General features: G+C 37.0%; 1 long non-coding RNA gene across 3 annotated transcripts in view; it reads right to left on the minus strand.

Annotated features, from left to right (window-relative positions):
• Nucleotides 1-14,580, minus strand: part of LOC126941476 (uncharacterized) — a 63,741-nt gene extending 49,161 nt beyond the window's left edge. For 2 of the 3 annotated variants that reach the window (XR_007721318.1, XR_007721312.1), the window contains exons 1-3: nucleotides 13,810-14,580; nucleotides 9,146-10,646; nucleotides 8,830-9,017 (exon numbers count right to left, since the gene is read on the minus strand). This is a non-coding gene — a long non-coding RNA (uncharacterized LOC126941476). The other variant, XR_007721316.1, reaches the window with a different exon arrangement.
• Nucleotides 14,581-22,121: the final 7,541 nt, after the last annotated feature.

Here is a 22,121-nt window from a genome sequence, read left to right on the forward strand (position 1 = left end):
TTTAGGTCTAATATTTAAGTCTTTAATCCATCTTGAATTAATTTTTGTATAAGGTGTAAGGAAGGGATCCAGTTTCAGCTTTCTACTTATGGCTAGCCAGTTTTCCCAGCACCATTTATTAAATAGGGAGTCATTTCCCCATTTCTTGTTTTTGTCAGGTTTGTCAAAGATCAGATGGTTGTAGATGTGTGGTATTATTTCTGAGGGCTCTGTTCTGTTCCATTGGTCTATATCTCTGTTTTGGTACAAGTACCATGCTGTTTTGGTTACTGTAGCCTTGTAGTACAGTTTGAAGTCAGGTAGCATGATGCCAGCAGCTTTGTTCTTTTGGCTTAGGATTGCTTTGGCAATGCAGGCTTTTTTTTGGTTCCATATGAACTTTAAAGTAGTAGATATTTTCAAGGTAATTCTGAGCAAGGAAGTGTTAATTCAAAATGTATTATGAGTTGATATTTAATTAGGGTAGGGGTCAATGTGTGGGGCTTAAAAGTCTGGGTTTAGTGCTTCCAGGCCCTACCTAAATTTCAGGGACCATGATTTGGTTTGGTTTGGTTTTTTAGAGAGGGACACATCTAATGGTCACATATTTGAAGAGTTAACCTGTTAGAGATGTAACAACTGTTGTCTGTGTTCTACAACATAGAACCGAACCAATGAATAAGTTAAAGGAGAGGATATTTCAACTTATTGCATGGAAGAAGTTGGTGATAATTCCTTGAAAAAGAGTGAGTTCTTCATTAAGTAATGAAAATTCCCCCACTCCTGTTGTCACCATCAGAACAGGCTGGACAGATATGTAAGAAGCCTTTATACATTGGCTGGGGTGGGGATGTTGGTTTGGCACAGATTTTGTAATCAGGGGAGCACTTTAGCCATACAGACCTACTGAATCAGTATCAAAGGAAGAATAGCCTAGCAATCTGGACTTTTAACAAGTTGCCCAGATAATCAATGTAGTGTGCAGCTTTCTAGGCACCAGGACTCCATCCAGCACATGTAAACCAGTGGTCTAAAGATCTATATTCTGACCACTGGGTAATTTCTGTTGTTATATTGACTCTATCTCACAAAACCTTTCTTCTTCCCCTACATGCTCAGGCTCAGTGTTAGAAATCTATTATCTTACCAGTTTGGAATATAATTCTGCTTGGAATAACTGGTTTAGATGATATCTAAAGGCATAATTTGCACTAATAATTTTCAACAAACTATTAATTTAACAACTTCACATTGTGCCACTGGGGTAGAAAAACCACAGAATTGGACTGAATGCACTTGAGTTGGCATTGACACCGTTTTCTGCATTGCTTGGACAGTGTTGGATTATAAAATAGATTGTCAGAATCTTGGCAAACAGGATGCATGTAAGGAAGAGTTTAGGAAAGGCCACCTGTGAAATAGGGGAATGTCTGAGAAAAAAAAAAAACAAAACTCTTAAAGTCCTTTCAATTCCTGTGATTCTATTTTTAAACCTGGCTAATATAAGAACAGCAGTATTTAGAATAAAACTTGATTCTCACTTCCTCAATCGATCCTCCTCATCTGGGGAATAAACAAAGCGTCTGGGAGAGTAGTCAAGTTCGTCCTCAGTAATCCCCTGCTCCACCTCTGAACACCTCCATTTTAGCTTTGTGGTAATAAACCATTTATTGTTCATTGCTTTGACTGGCAACTCTACATGACAAAATTGAAATCCTTTCCTGTAATAAAATCATTCTTACTGGGGAAGGGAGGGTGAGCTGCTTGTTTAGGAAGCTTTGGTCCTTGGAAACCAAACTTCAGAGAGAAGGGGAACAGCTTCTCTAAAATGGGCAAGTAAGTGTTGAGCTGAACTATCCAAACAAGTTCATCTCCTCCAGCCTGACTCTTCATTAATTCATATTTTTTTCAGCTTAGTTATCCTTTCTGCTCTGCAGATGAAAACCCTCATCTGAAGAAGTTTTGGGAGAAAATATTCTTTTTTTTTTTCTTGTTACTAGTGGGATATAACATAATCCAAATAACCAAAATTGGCTCCCTTCTGTAATATTTTATCTTTAGTTGTGAATTCATGATAGGAGAATAAATCAGTTAATTAAGTGCCCAAAAGTTCAAATAGTTTTATAAACTACATTTTTCATTCAGAATTCAGAGATCTCTACTAGGAATTTCAAAATAGGCTTTGCATATGTTTATTAAGACAAACATATATTCATTTGCATAAAAGTAGCATTGATTTCCAAGAGATTCACCAATGTGCTAAAAAACAATTAGTAGAATGCTATGTTCTAAAGCTATATCTTTGCCTCAATGAACAGTTTTAGAAATAGTGCTTTTATGTGATCAGGATAAATAACACATGACAACATCACTTCGAAAAACTTTCTGGTGCTACCAGGAAGGAAGGCGCATGAGTAGGTATTTGAATGAAATTCCTCCTTCCTCTGATAGCTGACAGCATTTCTGTCTCTTTGATAACTCCTTCCTATGAGATAGAAAATAATTTGTTTCATCATTAAGCCCTGAGAAGTGTGGCTGCAGTAGAAGCAGAATAATTTAAAGTGATGAAAGGATTTTTTTGCTACAATTATGGTGGGAGCTGCTCTTCTTGAGAAATTCCATTTTTTCCAAGAGTGGTGGGAAGTTTCACATCTTCTGGGACAGGCTGTTAGAAAAGAGCAATGAAGGGGCTAATGGGTCAGGCTGGCAAGGAGGAGTCAAGCAGAGAACAGCATGGTTCTGAAGACACTGAGAGAAGGTTGGAAAGAATGGCTGATTTTTAATAAGTACTATGAGTGAAGTTTGGGGAATAGAGAGAGATGACCAAAGATTTTAGAGAGTTTGTTGTGATAGCTGCAGAAGGCAGTCAAATGAGCCAGTCAAATGACTAGGTAGATAGGGGTGGGTCCCCAGTGAAACATGACCTTCAAATCAAAGACAGTTTAAAGCCTGAAAGCCAAGTTATAAGTCCTGCATAAATCAAGGACTGAATTAAGAACCTCTCTTCCTGTTTGGCGCACTTTTCCCTGATTGATCCTCACCCTTCATCTATTTTATGTAAATCTACCCTTCCCTAATTTTTTCTTTACACTGTCATGCCTACCTTTGAGTGGTGCCTTTGTTTTAGCCTTTTTGGCATACTCACAAACCAGTCAGCATGCACTCCCCTATTCTGAGTCCATAAAATCCCCAGACCCAGCCACACTGGTGGGGAGACCACCTGACTTCAGGTGGGGGACCATCCTTGCATCCCCTCTCCACTGAGAGCCATTCCATTGTTCAATAAAATTATTCTCCATCCTCCTCACCCTTCAATTATCAGTGTAACCTCATTCTTCTTGGACACGGGACAAAAACTTGGGAACCCCAAACAGGAGTACGAGCTGTAATACAGGTAGGCTGGGGCACACCTGGCCCAGCTGCAGGCTGAGCATGGATCCCATAGCATGGGGTCCTGGCTGGCACACAAGCCAGGCATGGCTCAGGTGGTATGTGGGAGGCCCAGGGTTGAGTGATGCCCAGGTGGGGATGTCGCCAGCAGTAGAGGTTCCCAGCTGGCACAATGTGACCAAGAAAAATCCTGCATCGGTTGTATGATATCCTGAATAGATGCTCTCTGCTGCTGCCTTGTAGACATTAGTAAAGTTTTATGAGATTATCAAGGTTTCAGGAATTGGATAATGGTTCTTTCTAAGCATAATGTAGTTACTTGGTTCAAGGACAGAATCAAATGGTCTGTCTTTATATTCATTAAATAATTATTCAAACCAAGTTTATTTTCAACAAAATTCAAGGACAATAAACACATTTGGAACACTTGTGTTTAACTCTTGACTCTCAGTGGTTGGGGAGTAAAATCTGAGTCAGAGAACCTGTTGAATTCTGTCTAATGGGATATTTTAAACTGGCCAGCTCATCAAAAGGCACATCTTTTGCTTTGATTTTTAATTTTTATTTTATTACAACTCAGAGAGATAGATAGATATAGTTTTTTTCCCTCTGTTAAAACTGCTCTTATTGTTCTGTCATCCTTCTCTTTCCTCAACCCTGGGCACTGAGAAAGCTGAAGGAAGTGACAATATATTACACTCTCTGGCCAATATCCTAGACTCAGGTTTTTTTATTAATAAGTTTTTGAGATAGAGTATCACTCTGTCACTCAGGCTGGAGTGCAGTGGCATGATCTTGGCTCACAACAGCCTTGACCTCATGGGCTCAAGCAATCCTCCCACCTCAGGCTCCTGAGTAGATGAGACAACAAATGCACGCTGTCATGCCTGGCTAATTTTTGTATTTTTGGTAGAGACAGTGTTTTGTCATGTTGCCCAGGCTGGTCTCAAACTCCTGGGCTCAAGCAATCCTCCTGCCTCAGCCTCCCAAAGTGTTGAGATTACAGGTATGGGCCACTGCACCTGGCCCCCGACTGAGTTTTTTGAAAAACTAGAAATAAGATTAGTAGCAACTACCTGTCTAATTCACCCACAATGATTTAACCTAAAAATCATTGTGATTGAAAGGTGGCAAATATGATTTTTTAAATTAGACATATTGCAGTTGTGTAAGAACGTAGAGATCATCTAATATTTGTGCTGCCTATGAAAATATGGAGGCCCAGAGAGTTTGAGTGACTTGCTCAAGTCGCAGAACAGGATAGTTGATATAAGAATATAAGACTTGTCTATGTTTCTGTCTCATTACCCCACAGAAGATAATGTTTAAATTCCTTTACATTTAAAGGAAGAAATAAAAGATATAAAATTCATAAATGAAGAAGTAAAATTATAATTATCTGCAGATAATAGGTAGATATATGTATATCTGATAAAACTTACAATTGATTTAAAAATTACTACTAATGAAAAGAAAAAATAGCATAGTTACTGATTAAATAACTAATTCATACAGATCAGTAGTTTTCAATACAAAAATAAATGACAATTATAATGAAGAAAAGATACATTTATGAAAAAATAAAACAGGTAAATACGTAGAAAGAGACTTAGCAAAAAAAATATGCAGTACCTATCTAAAGAAAGCTTTAAATTCTACCCAGGAAGATACAAGAAATCTGGAAACAATGGAAAATAACTGTTTTCTTTTTGGATAGGAATATGCAATATTTAAATGATATCAATTCTCTCTATATTAAGGCAGAATGTTAAAGCACTCCTGATAAACATACCAGGAAGATTTTCTATAATATGACCAACTGATAAAAATAATAATTATATAAAATACACACAAAAAAGTGATCAACAGAAAGAATCCACACAATGAGGGATGGATGAGCAGTACTGCTAGCTACTGCAATATACCATGTGTCTCTTGTATTACCAACACACAGAGGAATGCCAGTTATACAGTAAGCACTCAATAAATACATTGAACAAGGACATAAAAGAATGAATTTAGCCAGAATAATGAAAACTATTTGGTGTTGGTAGAGACAGACAGATCTACTGAATAGCCTTGAGGATTTGGAGACATATCCAAATATACATGGGAAATGAGCATAAAATAAAAAGTGGTATTAGAATCAGTAAAAATGATGTTAGTATAATTAAGCAGCCATTTGTAGAAATAAAAAACAAAAAAGCTAGATGGCTACCTCACCCCTTATATACAAATAAATTCCTGGTGCAGAAGGAAATAAAGGTTAATTTTATTTTACAGATGACTTTTCTAAACAAAATTAAAAGTCCAGAAACCTAAAGAAAAAGATTAAAATGTTTGACTACCTTAAAAATTAATACATATTTTAAAAATTCAGCAGAAACAGGCAAACAAATAAAAAAAACCCCATCATAAACTAGGAGTCATATAAGTTTGGAAGATAAATGGGATTTAGATTAATTTGTAACAGACACTGAAGGAAATTGGTAGTCTGGAAAGTAAGCAAAACCAGCATAAACAGTGCCAAGACGATGAATAAAACAAGTGAGTATCCGATACGAGGGTCCGAATGGGGAGAAACAAAGGACATGCCTCAGGAAGCAAGTGGACGGTATTAGTCATTAGTTGGTTTACTTATGTTTCAGCTGAGAGTCTAGAACTACATCTGCTCCTCCAGAGCATAACAGATAACGGCCCCTTCTTTGGATGCAGTTAACTATGATCCCACAGAAGAGATATGTGCCTAGATAAGAATTCACAACATGTAGTCTCTGCTCAGTTGATGATTAGACTTTATACTAAAGGAATAAAAGCAGCAGAGGTGTTGGGTGTTTTTAGCATTGTCACTCTTGCAGCATTGCTCAGAGTCCAGGCTGATGATAATCTGGAACGAGAAGTAGAAAGACTCAGTCTCTAGCTGTCCATAGCCCCTCTCAGTGCTGTATGGAATAGGCATGCCTCTCAGTGTTTTCCAGTGAAAGCTGTTGCCATGTCCTGGCCAACTGGTCAGCTGAGCTACCCTTTGCACAGATGTATGTGGGATAGTCTTGGAGCCTATCCTGTGTACGTGGGATAGTCTTGGAGCCTATTCCATACCACAGGCAGCTTTGGAATAAACATCCTCTTTGGTGTGGAATGAGACTTTAGTCATCCAAGGAAAATGTGAAGAGGGAGGAAATGATTACCTCTGCTTCTTAAAGTCTTTTTGAACATAAGTATATAAGTAAAACAAGGACCAAGAATGATGAGAGGGAGTTTCCGTGAAAGTCCAGGAAGGGAGATGCTGTATTTGAGGTTCTGGTATAAACCATAGTAATCCTGCTTGCAGCTCTGGCAAATGCATTCCTCACTAGACCCTGGGTTGGTTATTTTCTTTAATCCCAAAGGTACAGAGTGCCACATGCATTTTTACCTCACACTTGTCCCCTCCCCACCAACTCTTTCTTTTAATATGTGGGGTGTGGACCTATTCTGTCCAAAAAGTCTGGATTCTTGAGTCTTGGCCTTTCCAACATACAGCAGGTCAAAGCTACTTAAATTTTTATGAGGAACGACTCCTGGCTTGAATTAACAGTTTTGCTAATCTTCAATGAGTAGCTTTAAGAATTTTGCTATCTTTATGAGAGAACAATTTCTATTCCTTTGGGTATATACCCAGTAATGGGATTGCTGGGTCAAACTGTAGTTCTGTTTTTAGCTCTTTGAGGAATTGCCACACTACTTTCCACGATGGTTGAACTAATTTACACTCCCACCAACATCACCAACAGTGTATACATATTCCTTTTTCCCACAACCTCACCAGCACCTGTAATTTTTTGACTTTTTTATAGTAGTCATTTTGACTGATGTAAGATGGTATCTCATTGTGGTTTTGATTTGCATTTATCTAATGATCGGTGATATTGAGCTTTTTTCACAGGCTTTCTTTTTTGTTTGCAGATTTTTATTTGAACATGAGTTTTCTTTTTTTCTTTTTTATTATTATACTTTAAGTTCTCGGGTACATGTGCACAATGTGCAGGTTTGTTACATATGTATACACGTGCCATGTTGCTGTGCTGCACCCATTAACTCGTCATTTACATTAGTTATACCTCCTAATGCTATTTCTCCCCCCTCCCCCCACCCCATGGCAGGCCCTTTTTTGTAGGCATTCTAGCTGTGTGTATGTCTTCTTTTGAAATGTGTTTGTTCATGTTCTTTGCCCACTTTTTTATGGAGTTGTTTGTTCTTGTAAATTTAAGTTCCTTATAGATGTTGGTTATTAGGCCTTTGTCTGATGCATAGTTTGCTAAAATTTTCTCCCATTCTGTAGGTTGTCTGTTGACTCAACAGTTTCTTTTGCTGTGCAGAAGCCCTTTAGTTTAATTAGATCCCATTTGTCAATTTTTGCATTTGTTACAATTGCTTTTGGCATCTTCGTCATGAAATCTTTGCCCATTACTATGTTCAGAATGTTATTGTTCAGAGTTTTTATAGTTCTGGGTTTTCTATTTAAGTATTTAATTCTTCTTGAGTTGATTTTTGTATATGGTATAAGGAAGGCGTTCAGTTTCAATCTTCTGCATATGGCTACTCAGTATCCCAGCACCATTTATTGAATAGGGAGTCTTTTCTCCATTGCTTGTTTTTTGTCACTTTGTTGAAGATCAGATGGTTGCGAGTGTGTAGGCTTATCTGGGGGCTCTCTATTCTGCTCCATTTGTCTATGTGTCTGTTTTTGTACTAGTACCATGTTGTTTTGTTTACTGTAGCCCTGTAGTATAGTTTGAAGTTAGGCAGCATGATGCCTCCAGCTTTGTTCTTTTTGCTTAGGATTGCCTTGACTAGCGTATACACCTAAATAAATAGAAATCATTCTATTATAAAAACACATGCATGTATGAGTATGTCCATTGCAGCACTGTTCACAATAGCAAAGACATGGAATCAAACTAAATGCCCATCAAAGGTAGACTAGATAAAGAAAATGTGGTACATATACACCATGGAATACTATACAGCTATAAAAAATAATGGTATCATGTTCTTTGCAGGAACATGGATGGAACTGGAAGCCATTATCCTCAGCAAACTCATGCAGGAACAGAAAGCCAAATACCACATGTTCTCAATTATAAGTGGAGGCTAAATAATGAGAACACACCGGGGGCAACACCAGACACTGGGGCCTACCAGATGACGGAAGGTGGGAGGAGGGACAGGATTAGGAAAAATAACTAATAGATACTGGGTTGAATACCTAGGTGATGAAATAATCTGTACAACAGACCCCCTATCACACGAGTTTACCTATATAACAAACGTGCACATGTACCCCTGAACTGAAAATAAAAGTTAAGAAAAAAACCCAGAATTTTGCTATCAGTGAAAATCCTTTTTTGACACCACTAGTAATTAAACTCATTGAATTTATATTCCAATTGGGGTAATGAATCAATTCCTCATACCTACCCCAGCCTGATGCCACCACCTTTTTCAGCTCGAAATATGTTTTGTTATTTGGGTTTGATTTAAAAACCTCAGTCTTGTAGCAGTCAGTTTCCACCAGTTGAGAGCCAAAACAGAAACTACACAGGAAAATCCTGGAGATCTGCTGAGTCACAATGGAGACATTTTCATTCATATCTAAAGGAAAGAGACTACAGGAAATATAAAAAAAACTTCAGTGATGGTAAGGAGCTTTGTTAAATTAATGATAGCATTTTTGTCTCTCAAGGATGAAAGAACAGTTCAAAATCTAAAGGCCTATTAAGGGCAAGCAATTTACCTGGTTCCTCATGCTTCCATTAAAGGGTGCAGTCAACTTCCTTCAGAGTTTTCCACAGTGAAAGTTAAGGGAGCAACATTGGAGGCAGTTTCTCAGCAAGCTTTTAGATTCCACATCTGAGAGCAGGATGTGTGGTGAATATGCAAATGAAGCAATAGTTTAAAAAGTTATTATTAGGCTTTGCAGGTAGAAAAGGAAATGGCAGTTTCTGAATGTTGATAACAAATGAACCTTAGCCTCAACATGTTCTAAGTCATCCAAAGGTGGAAGACAGAGTCAACGTTTGCAGTTTCCACAGGGAGGCACCTGCGGTGTGTGGTTCTAAGAAGATCAGCAGTGGCTTAAGAGCTAAGGCAGAAGGAATTCAGCACATTTAAAGAGCATAGTGTTCAAATATCTCATTTGAGTCTCATGGCTACTGGAGAGAAGCTAGCCTGTTCATCAGAGCATTGAGGCTCCAAGAGTGAATGTGTAAATGATTTTCTACTGCCATGGTATTTAGCTCATGTAAATGGAGATGCCATCCCATAGAATGTCCTGATGGTTTAGTCACTGCTAAATTTGCACCTTCCATCATTATCTGCCTATTTATAGTTCCCTACCTGTTTTGACATTTATAAAATACAATCTCTTGTAAAAATTTCATAGAAATAGAATTCTCTACATGGTTTTAAAATTTCCTTTACTTCTGATTAAGGTGTCATAATTGATGTAGATTTATATAATGCAATTTTATTCAATAGTAATTAAGATACCTGAGCCAAGATAAATATTACCAAGATTTTAGATTCTTCTTTTTACATCTGCCTCATCCATTATCAACACTTTTTCTAGTTAGTTACCTTTCCAGAAAGCTTCAGCCAACCTGCACCCTAACATTTGATGCTTTCTTGCAAGATTCTCCTAAGTTCTCTATTTCCTATTTCTCTATATCCATTTAATCAGGCATATGCCCCTTATTTACTCTTGAATTTCTTAGCCTTTCTCTCTTTCCTTCAAGATGCAGTCAAACACACTCAAAATCAGCCTTTCCTTAGAGGCCAGAAAATCATTGACAGTTCTATAGATGTCTTAAGAGGTGGACTAGGTGAGGCAAGAAGTCCATTGACACAGTTGAGCCATTTAATTTAGTCCATTGTTGTTGATGCTGGATCTTTATGGGTAATTACGTGCTAGACATCTCCAGCTTATATTTGAAGAGCTGTTTTGGAATCAGTAATATTTAGGGGTAGACATGTAGATTTGTATTCTTTTGTGAAGAGATGGTAATTGGATCCAGAAAGTAGAAAAATACATATTAAGCACATCAATTATCTTGAACCTTGATAGAAATGTTGTTTCACGTGGAGCCTCTAGCAGACACCATTGGCATTCTCTCCCCAGATCTCCAGTCTTTCCTCATGTTTCAATTCATCTTCCTCAGCTTCTATGTACTTTTGCTTCTATTGCCAACATCTGACACTCCCCTCAGATACTCCTCTGACTAGTAGGGCTGTTTTTCCTACAAGAGTAGAAAGCCAGAAAAGTACTGGAAAAATTACCGTACCACATTCCCCCACCATTAGTCAATGTCTAACCAGTGAAGAAGTATGAAAATCCAGCTGCCTTACATAACAAACAGCCCAGTTGTCTTTGGGATCAGATTGGAGCTCTTCTCTAGAGGGCTTTGCCTGAAATTATATCCTTGCTTGACCCTCTCCCCTCCTCTATCCTACTTTTCCTAATCCCTTACTGAGATCTGAAAAATACAACCTAAGATAACTTCTCGCATGTGTAAATGTAGGGGTAACCAGCAATGGAGAGTCAAGTGCAGACAGTCAAGCAACAGAGGTCAGTGCTACAAAGTATCATGGTAGTTCACTGATGCAAAGCTATACTGGATTTAAAAAGGATAAAATGGTGTACAAACTAGCCTGAATCTGGCAGTGAATAGGTCACCAGAAACACTTGAAATGTGGTTTTCACGGATTAAAACAAATCTTTATTGGAATATAGAGAGATCTGGAGAAAAGTAGCTATTAGAAAATCATAGTTACAATTAGGAAAGTGTAGATTATTTTCTGGGTGAATGTATCCTATCCCTACACTTGTTCATTTATTTTAATCATAAATAGGCAATGAATATCTGCTATATACACAAACAACTCTGCTAGGCACTTGGAACTGTGTGCAGTTAACAAATTAGAGATCACAGTTTATTGGAGGAGACACAATAAAAATGAATCGCATGTAAAAAAAAAATAGGCAAGTAGTGTTTGTGGTAAGTGCCTTGAATATGTTTGCAAGGATCTAAAACAGCATATAACAAGAAACCAGATGCAGGCTGAGGAATCACTGGCTGATATCCCTGAGGAAGGAGGGTATAAACTGAACCTAAAGTGTCAGAAGGGTTAACTGGGCAATGGAGGTGAAAGATAGCATTTTACAAGGGAACAACATAAACAAGGCCCTCAAGGCAGGAAGAAAACATTTTCTAAGACATATAACTAATTTTTTCCAACCATCAGGAAAATCTCTCCAAAAGAATATATTTTGGCGCTCTTTAAGAATTTCAAATTCTTTGGTTCAAAACTTCACTGAAACACACAGTAAATAATTCATTTTACATCTTGGGTAATTCAGGTATTAGGCATATGCAGATTGGCCATTCAGATAAATAACTATGCACACATATCATTTAATTTCAACTTGAACTATTTTTACATCATCTAAAAACACTGCCATTAATAATTCCATTTGAGGGAACAGAAATTTGCCCTACCCGCACTTGCTTTCTTGAGGAAAATGGCTCAGGACTGTCCTGAATTCGTAGGCTGGCCTTTAAGCTCTGAAACTCTAAGGATAGGATAAACTTCACTTTTAATGTGGGTCACATTGAGGATCTGAAAAAGGAGAAACCTACTCCAGGTCAGGAAGTTTGAATGACACTTCATTGTCTCACTTGTCATCTGGCTAACATTTCAGAAAGAAAAGGAATAAATATGCTTTAAGATAACACAAAGGATATAACCAGTGGCTCATTTAGAAAGAAAAATTGGAGTGACATTTAAGAAGAAGAAAACCAAGACTACCATCTCTGAATGCAGACACGTGTTTAGGCTGGGTAAAAACTTCTAAAGAGCGGTAATGGAATTCCCATGGGTTACTAGAGTTATGACTCGACTAGCCTAAAATTAATGGTGAATTTCCCTGCAGATTTTTCTCTACTAAAGACAGACTTGTTGTGACTAGATTTCTTGCTCCCTATTTCAGTTTTAATAAATACATTTTCCCTGATTGAAGATTAAGGTATTCAAACTTAAAGGATTGGGAAAGAAAGATAATAATCCTCCAGGGTTTGTATGAAAACAACAAAAGTGACATTGAAGAACTCCATGTAGGGAAACAATGTGTTTATCAATGGCTATGGGAAGAAGAATTCCTCTCTAATAAGGGGGTTGTATACTTTGACCTACCCTTAACTCTCACTTCCTAGGAATGTGTGATGAGATCTTCAGAAGTTTAATTAGAAATACTAATACTTTCATGGGCTGATATCATTATTCTAGTTAGTCTTTAAGACTTTTGTACATTCTCTTCATACATTAGTTATAGTACATTCTCTTGCTGAAACTACTTACTAGTGTCAGCTGAATGTCACAGTTGGGCGAGAACGTAGTGGCCCTTAAGGAAGGATATATTATAAACATATGTATTACATATATTCGCACAACATATTACATATTACAAAACTGCAAATCAAGTTTCAATTCCATTTCAAATATTGCTCCACCAACCAACATTTTTGAGTCTGGGTTGGATTTATTTAGGTTGAGAGCCAGTGAACTTGTGTTAACTTCCAAAGCTCAGACATTGTTACATGACCTCAGAAGACTTAAGTAGGAAGGATCTTCAGACAGTTTTGTCTAGCATGAATCAATGAAAAAATCTTGTATAACGTAGTCATTTTCTAGAGTGACTGACTGCCATCTTGCTTGTAATGAAATATAATCTATGTTATTCTGCTCTGTTATCTAACAAAAACCAAGCTACACAGTCAGAAAATGACTTGGTATTTGCAGTAGCCAAGTCTGATGAATAATTAGGAGAATCATACAAAATGTTAAACCATGAAAAAGCTTTGTACAGCATACTGGTATTACCACAATTGGTTTCATAAAAATTTTTCAGCTGCTGTATGTATTTCTTCATTACACATCCAAAGACTCAATGACTAACAATGTCACTGGTAGACATGTATTCATAACAGTGTTAGTCATGGGACCTTAAAACTAGCTAACATACATTCTGAAACTTATCTGAAACAACAGAAGTTTGTTTAAGTTTACCACAGAGACAGTATTTTCAAGTCTTCTATAAGGTCAATACTGCATCATGACATTTACTTTTAATAGAAGAGAAACTGAATAACATAATTTTTGAGCTCAGCATACTGCTAGTAATTTGTAAACTGTCCACAATTACTTTCCTTCTAAGTTGAAGACTACCAAACATATAATTTAGTAAAGATGCTAACCATCTACGTTAAAATCCTACAGGACCAGTTCAAAAATTCAGAGCATTGTGGAAACACTGATTTGTATTTTAAAAATCATTTTATATCACCTTCGCATTCACTAATTTGAGATATACTTATCTTATAATACATCCGTACATCAACAAACCTGCATTAATGAACATAATCAAGTTGGTATAGTCAGTTCCAAGTCTAGATGTTAAATATCCTCATTCTCATTCAAAATAAAACTCGCCTTTCACTATGTTCTTTGCCTCAATTTTATTGTGATCTAAGGTGATGCAACAGTATAGAATGCTGACTATTACCTGATTCTGTAGAAAATTCAAAGTCAAAACCATTGAATTTTATTGATTCCACAATTAATTAATTTATTGTTAAACAGTCATGGGTTTTTTTGACATCTAAAATATGCTTTTAGAAAAATTTGCCACCACTACAATAACTCTAGTGCTTTGATTTATTATTCAGACTACCTATCAAAGTCAAAACTTAGAAGCGTCACTGTTAACTCTTAATCACTGACACTAATAGTGAATGATTCTTATGTAATTAGCAACCACTTAAAACACCAAGTCCTTCGACTTACTTATTTAGCCAATTTCTCAATACTTTGTCTCAATTAGAATTTAATTGGTAGCAAAATTGACTAGAATTCATTTCTAAATTAATTTACACTTTACTCCCTAAGGTTTCTATAACCAAGGACACAATTCCAAGTCTCTACAACAAGAAGGGAAGAACAAATAAGAATGTTGTGATATCTTAAAGCTTTTCAAGACAGATAATTCAGAAGAGTTAGCTCTTCATCCTTGACCTAGTTTGTGGTTGGTACGTTTCTCTTGCTTTTCCTTCCTTTTTTAAAAGTGGCTAGGAAAATTCTGATGGAAGAAAGGACTGATAAATGATCATGATCAATCAAAATTGAAGATGATTTTAGAATTTAAATTAGAATTTAATTTACTCATATTAAAGTATCTTTATTTTACACTTGTAGACATCAAAGTAATGAATGCTCCATTAATTCCAGAAGTCTAAAAATATTTGAAAAGTTAATAATTTCAATAAAACCATGTGCCACCTGCACATCAGTAACTTATTTATTAATGGAAGAAAATAAGTCTTCCTATTCAGTTAAAATTTTTCTTCAGCACACAGTAACTGAGCATTGTTTGGGTCATGCTGGGGAGAAGTATAACTTGAGGGTAGGAGTGAGGGAGATCTAGAGTGAAGACAGCCAGGACTCACAGATGCCACCTACAAGCCTGTGAAAGAGCTGGGGGATGCCTTGATGAGGAGGATCAGAGGGGAAGTAGAGAGCCATGTCAAATGAAAAAACGTTTTGGTGATAGAATTGAGCAGACCTGCCCAACTGAAGGAGGAGAAGTCATCAAGGTGATTCCAAAATTTCCAACTTGGATGATGGAGGAAATGGGGGAATAGTAATAGAGAAAGAGAATTCAATAAGAGGACCAGGACTGTTTTGGTTTCACTGGGGAGTTGAGTTATAGGGAGAAGCAGAGAAGAATGAATAAGTTCTACATTAGAACTGGGGTATATATATCTGCAGGAGCAGGACAACAGGGAGAGAGGTCTAGGAGTGGTTAGAACTCTAGAATAAAGGTAAAAGGCAGATTTTAGGGCATAGAGGTGAGAAATGAAGAGATAATTGGCACAAACACTCAGTAAAAGAGTGAGGAGCAAGAAGAGAACAGAAGTTGGAGTGTTGATAAATAACAGTTAAGAGAAAAGTAGAAGTAATTGAGAGAATGAGTAAAGGAGACAGGAAGAGAAGAAGAGAGAACAGATTCTGTCTTGAAGTAGAAGGGGGAGCAAGTTTCAAGAAAGAAGAAGCGGTCAATATTGTTAAACACCATGCAAGTTTCAAAGAAATAATAAGAAAAATAAGAACAGCAAAGAAGTCATGAGATTTGGGAGATAGGATTTTTTTCACTGTTAACCTTTGTGGAGGCCAGAACACAAAAGGCAGAAGTCAAATTTAGTGGACAATAATGTGTAAAAGGTAGAGGAGTGGAGGTGGTAAGACATTAGTTCATTAAATGGGGTGGTAAAGAGAAGGAAGTTGGGCAGTGCAGAGTTTTTCAGAAAGGGGAAATAATAAACATGCCTGTGGCTGAGTGTTTGAAACCTAGGCAGAAAAAGACAAAAAAAGAAAAAAAAATGGAGAAACAAAGAATGAAACTGATTAATAAGGCACAGTCCCTGAGGATTCAAGAGGAGATGAGTCCAAAAACATAAGCAGAAGCATTAACCTAGCAATTAAGAAAAAAATATTTTTTTCACTTTGGGAAGAGAAAAAAAAAATGGGTGAAGATACAGTATAGGTATGATATGAGAGCAGTTTTACGTGATAGTATTTCTTTTCTCTATAAAATAAGAACTGGGTCATCTGCTGAAGGTCGAGGTGGGTAGATCACTTGAGGTCAGGAGTTCTAGACCAGCCTGACCAACATGGAGAAACCCCGTCTCTATTAAAAAATGAAAAATAAAAATACAAAAATAAAAATACAAAAATAATAAAATACTGGCAAACTGAATCCAGCAGCACATCAAAAATCTTATCCACCATGATCAAGTGGGCTTCATCCCTGGGATACAAGGCTGGTTCAACATATGCAAATCAATAAACATAATCCAGCATATAAACAGAACCAAAGACAAAACCACATGATTATCTCAATAGATGCAGAAAAGGCCTTTGACAAAATTCAACAGCCCTTCATGCTAAAAACTCTCAGTAAATTCGGTATTGATGGAACGTATCTCAAAATAATAAGAGCTATTTATGACAAACCCACAGCCAATATCAGACTGAATGGGCAAAAACTGGAAGCATTCCCCTTGAAAACTGGAACAAGATAGGTATGCCTTCTCTCACCACTCCTAGTCAAGATAATGTTGAAAGTTCTGGCCAGGGGATTCAGGCATGAGAAAGAAATAAAGGGTATTCAATTAGGAAAAGAGGAAGTCAAATTGTCCCTGTTTGCAGATGACATGATTGTATATTTGGAAAACCCCATCATCTCAGCCCAAAATCTCCTCAAGTTGATAAGCAACTTCAGCAAAGTCTCAGGATACAAAATCAATGTGCAAAAGTCACAAGAATTCTTATACACCAATAACAGACAAACAGAGAGCCAAATCATGAATGAACTCCCATTCACAATTGCTTCAAAGAGAATAAAATACCTAGGAATCCAACTTACAAGGGATGTGAAGCACCTCTTCAAAGAGAACTACAAACCACTGCTCAATGAAATAAAAGAGGACACAAACAAATGGAAGAACATTCCATGCTCATGGATAGGAAGAATCAGTATCATGAAAATGGCCATACTGCCCAAGGTCATTAGTAGATTCAATGCCATCCCCATCAAGCTACCAATGACTTTCTTCACAGAATTGGAAAAAACTGCTTTAAAGTTCATATGGAACCAAAAAAGAGCCTACATTGCCAAGACAATCCTAAGCCAAAAGAACAAAGCTGGAGGCATCATGCTACCTGACTTCAAACTATACTACAAGGCTACAGTAACCAAAACAGCATGGTACTGGTACCAAAACAGAGATATAGACCAATGGAACAGAACAGAGTCCTCAGAAATAATACCACACATCTACAGCCATTTGATCTTTGACAAACCGGACAAAAACAAGACATGGGGAAAGGATTCCCTATTTAATAAATGGTGCTGGGAAAACTGGCTAGTCATAAGTAGAAAGCTGAAACTGGATCCCTTCCTTATACCTCTTACAAAAATTAATTCAAGATGGATTAGAGACTTAAATGTTAGACCTAAAACCATAAAAACCCTAGAAGAAAACCTAGGCAATACCATTCAGGACATAGGCATAGGCAAGGACTTCATTCTAAAACACCAAAAGCAATGGCAACAAAAGCCAAAATTGACAAATGGGATCTCATTAAACTAAAGAGCTTCTGCACAGCAAAAGAAACTACCATCAGAGTGAACAGGCAACCTACAGAATGGGAGAAAATGTTTGCAATCTACTCATCTGACAAAGGGCTAATATCCAGAAACTATAAGGAACTCAAACAAATTTACAAGAAAAAAAACAACCCCATCAAAAAGTGGGCAAAGGATATGAACAGACCCTTCTCAAAAGAAGACATTTATGCAGCCAACGGACACATGAGAAAATGCTCATCATCACTAGCCATCAGAGAAATGCAAATCAAAACCACAATGAGATACCATCTCACATCAGTTAGAATGGCGATCATTAAAAAGTCAGGAAACAACAGGTGCTGGAGAGGATGTGGAGAAATAACAACACTTTTACACTGTTGGTGGGACTGTAAACTAGTTCAACCATTGTGGAAGACGTGTGATGATTCCTCAAGGATCTAGAACTAGAAATACCATTTGGCCCAGCCATCTCATTACTGGGTATACACCCAAAGGATTATAAATCATACTGCTATGAAGACACATGCACACCTATGTTTACTGTGGCACTATTCACAATAGCAAAGACTTGGAACCAACCCGAATGTCCATCAATGACAGACTGGTTTAAGAAAATGTGGCACATATGCACCGTGGAATACTATGCAGCCATGAAAAAGGATGAGTTCATGTCCTTTGTAGAGACATAGATGCAGCTGGAAGCCATCATTCTCAGCAAACTATTGCAAGAACAGTAAACCAAACACCACATGTTCTCAGTCATAGGTGGGAATTGAACAATGAGAACACTTGGACACAGAAAGGGGAACATCACACACTGGGGCCAGTTGTGGGGTGGTGAGCGGGGGAAGGGATAGCATTAGGAGATACACCTAATGTAAATGACGAGTTAATGGGTGCAGCACTCCAATAAGGCACATGTATACATATGTAACAAACCTGCACTTTGTGCACATGTACCCGAGAACTTAAAGTGTAATTAAAAAAGAAAAAAAAAATACAAAATTAGCCATGTGGTGACACATGCCTATAATCCCAGTTACCTGGGAGGCTGAGGCAGGAGAATCGCTTGAACCCAGGAGATGAAGGTTGCGGTAAGCTGAGATTGCGCCATTCATTGCACTCTGGCCTGGGCAACAAGAACAAAACTCCATCTCAAAAACAAAACAAGACAAAAAACAAACAAACAACAACAACAAAAACCAAAGTTTGATGGGGAATAAAAACAGACACTGATGGAAAGTATAAAGGAATGGTTGAGAAAGGTTGACTGAAATTAGAAGTTATACATTTGTAATTAAATTTATCATCAGCATCATGAACTTTTTTCCAGAAGGTTATAGGAAACCTAAATCAAAAGTAGAATAATCAGAATATTAAGTTATAAACTGGATGTTTTCATTTGGCAGAGTAATAAGGAGATGAGAAAAATTGCAGGATATGGAGATAGTGTATTTGAAAGTTAAGGCAAGTGGAGTCAGTAATGGACCTGGGCAAATAAACCTAATAAACTAGATTAAGGAAGCTAGAATTCAAAATTATTTCAGTCACAGGGTTTAATGCATGTCAGGGAGAGAGAAATATAGAAGAATAAAAAGTTGTGGCCAAAAGAAACATTTCAGAGTTAAAGACTTCAAAGTGCACACTCTTCCAGGTACTGACCAAGTCCAGGACATTTATAAAAATCAGGGTGTTGCTGAAGTGGACAGGAAGGGATAATTGTAGAAGAAAGATAAAGTAACTGTGATGGCATTGGATAAACCATCAGGATAAAGAATAAGATGGGATGTTGAGGACTCATTGTAGACCAGTAATTAGATTCTACATCTATTCTGGGGAGTAAACTTTGATTGAGAAAATGACAAAAAAGAGGGTGAGAAAATAGAGAACATTCTATTGCTAATAATCATATATTACATCTCATCGGGTACGAAACCACTGCTGTGTGAAGCTGATGAGAAAAGGCTGGTAGGTTAGAAGGCATGCCTGTCAGTAAGATAAAGGCTGTCAAGCTAAACGCATAGTCAGAAAGAATGTGTGGGTAGGCAAAGAGTGCAGGCCCAATGTCCCAGACTCAAAAGAAGGAGCTGTGATGGAATGAGTTCTTCCACTTGAGGGGGTTTCAAAGGAAGTGGTGTCACTGATAAAAGAGGTAAATAAAGAATCCACAGAAAATGTGGAAAATGTAGACATTTAAGTGTGGGTGTTATCAAAGAGACAAAAATATAGACTTACTGAAACTTTGGTGCTTGGACATAATATTAAAACATATTATAAAAACAGCCTTCTTACATAATGTGACCAGAGGAATAGAAGATAAAACACATTATCTTCCCTCTTTATCATGATATCTTTAAAGCCAAAAGCATTTTAGGCACTCCAAAAGTATTTTACAAAAGTTGAGATATTCTGTCCACCTACAAAGAACATGAGGTTTTTCATAATTGGATTACTACTGGTTTATGTTGAGGTGGCTGCATCCTCTAGTTCTATCACTTTTGTTCCAATTTTATTCATAAAAACCTGAGTTTAAGGATATAGCCTATGACTATAAAATAAATAAAGCTAATGAGATATAAGGGGTTTGTATGTATGACTTAGGCCTCTTCTGGACCCAACCTAACTTTACAAGAATAAATCCAGACATTCATCTACAAAATTCCATAATTTTTAAAAGATGTTTTAGAAGACCTGAGCTCCTTGGAGGTACTTCAAGAACCATAATAGGAACCAAGATAAGGCTAAGGAGGTGTAATTTTTGATGATATCAGTTTCCTGAAAAGGCAGGAATAGAACAGAATGGAGAACACAGGTGAAAACACAAAGAGGAATATGTCTTTCATTGGATTCCAAAGGACGAAAGCAAAAATATATACAGTAAGACTGCAGGTGGGGTTTCATGATGATAAGTTCCTACCTGAAGACTACTTTTTTGGTAAAGTAAAAGGTGAGAAACTTTCTTTGTTGAGATTGTGGGAGAGTTCTTTCAGATAAGAGGCTTGTGGAGAGTGCATGAGCTCTGAAATTGCCACTGTTAGAAACAGGAGCTAGAACTGATGAAATATTTGACTGATGAGCAGCAAGGAGGGCCAAGTTAAGGTTGAAGACCCTATAATGGCCCTAAAGTATAGAGAGAAAATAGTTGGACCGAAACAATACATATTTTAACTAGTTTGAATCTTTTCAGGCTGGCATGGTGGAAGGTCAATAGCTAAGTAATGAATCATGTAGTTAGGCTGAATAGAGAAAGTTATGAATCATGTAGTTTAGGCTGAATAGAGAAAGACAGGAAGGACAGGAAGAGGCTGAATACTTGGTGACCAGGAGAGATCAAAAGACTAGCAGTCTTAGTCAGGCATGGTGGCTCACACCTGTAATCCCAGCACTTTGGGAGGCCGAGGTGGTCGGATCATGAGGTCAGGAGATCGAGACCATCCTGGACAACATGCTGAAACCCTATCTCTACTGAAAGAAAGAAAGAAAAAAAAAGACTAGCAGTTTTGATAAGATATGAGAATAGTAGAAGTGACAGAGTTACAGGATTGAAGGATTGCAGTCTATGATCAGAGAGCAGAATGTTTGAATTTAAGATTTCATGGGTGGGGGAAGTGGGGATGGTTAATGGGTACAAAAATATAGTTAGATAGAATAAATAAGATCTAGTATTTAATAGCACAGCAGGATGACTACATTCAACAATAATCCATTGTACATTTTTAAATAACTAAGAGAATATAATTGGATTGTTTGTAACACAAAGAAAGGAGAAATGTTTCAGCTGATGGATACCCCATTTACCCTAATGTGATTAATATGCATTCTACACTTGTATCAAAATATCTCATATACTGCATAAATATATATACTTACTATGTACCCACAAAAATTTAAAAAAGACTTCAGGAGAGATTTCAGGTGGATGATATCAAGGTCCAAATGACCACATGGTCATTGGACTATGTGGCTTAAGTGGAATATACATAAAGCTCACTGGAGTCTATGTCCTATTTATCTCTCTATGTATCAATCAATCAATTAATCAATCATCTTAATTGTAACTGTAACACTACTGGTCCCTAAGCATTTATACATGCATAATAGCTGACCATGCTTAAGGTGAGTTGCAATGAAGTAACTGTCTTGTGAATGTTGTTACTAATAAGCTAATGCTATTGTAATTTTGCATACATCTTGAAATATGATCTGATTGGTTCTAGTACTTCAATATACTAAACAATTTGTATATAGTATTTGTGTTGAGGCATGTGTTAGTTTTCCCTCTCCTGACAGTTATGAAAAAATTATTTTGACTACATTAGTGATCAATATCCTAGTTCTGATTATAAATGTATTACTACAATTTCTTCTACTCTTTTATCACCTCTGTTAATAAAATAAAAAAATTCTATCTCAAATCACGTATAATTTAATCCTGGAGTAAGGAATAATACTGTTTTATCTAAGAAGGTATTAAGGGTAGGCTGACAGGTGGAAGAAATTGTGTGTA

This window comes from Macaca thibetana, chromosome 1 (assembly GCF_024542745.1).
Source record: "Macaca thibetana thibetana isolate TM-01 chromosome 1, ASM2454274v1, whole genome shotgun sequence".
NCBI lineage: Eukaryota > Metazoa > Chordata > Mammalia > Primates > Cercopithecidae > Macaca > Macaca thibetana.